At 32.4% G+C, this 256-nt stretch overlaps 1 protein-coding gene across 1 annotated transcript in view; it reads left to right on the top strand.

Moving 5' to 3' along the window:
* Window positions 1-256, top strand: part of THSD4 (thrombospondin type 1 domain containing 4) — a 663,778-nt gene that overhangs the window by 644,243 nt on the left and 19,279 nt on the right. The gene's annotated exons all lie outside the window — the stretch shown is intronic.

The raw sequence follows: 256 nt of genomic DNA, 5'->3' as shown, positions 1-256 counted from the left end.
GCCTGGGCAACAGAGCAAGACTCCATCACAAAAAAAAAAAAAAAAATTTTTTTTTAATAAAAAAATCCCGTAGTTTTTTGAATGCTACAAAGATGGCAAAAAAGAAGGCATAGACAAAGCAGAAACTGATGGCCTCTGCTAATTCATGCCTTGCGTGACTACTTCATTATTTGTTGGTTTGGGGGTTTTATAATTTTTTTTTTTTTTCTGTAGATAGGTGTTTTTCTTTCTCTCTATTTTTATTTGATTGTGTGGC

This window comes from Hylobates moloch, unplaced genomic scaffold, assembly GCF_009828535.3.
Source record: "Hylobates moloch isolate HMO894 unplaced genomic scaffold, HMol_V3 SCAFFOLD_14, whole genome shotgun sequence".
NCBI lineage: Eukaryota > Metazoa > Chordata > Mammalia > Primates > Hylobatidae > Hylobates > Hylobates moloch.
Note: the sequence above shows the minus strand (reverse complement) of the source record. Positions and strands in the feature narration are given on the sequence as shown.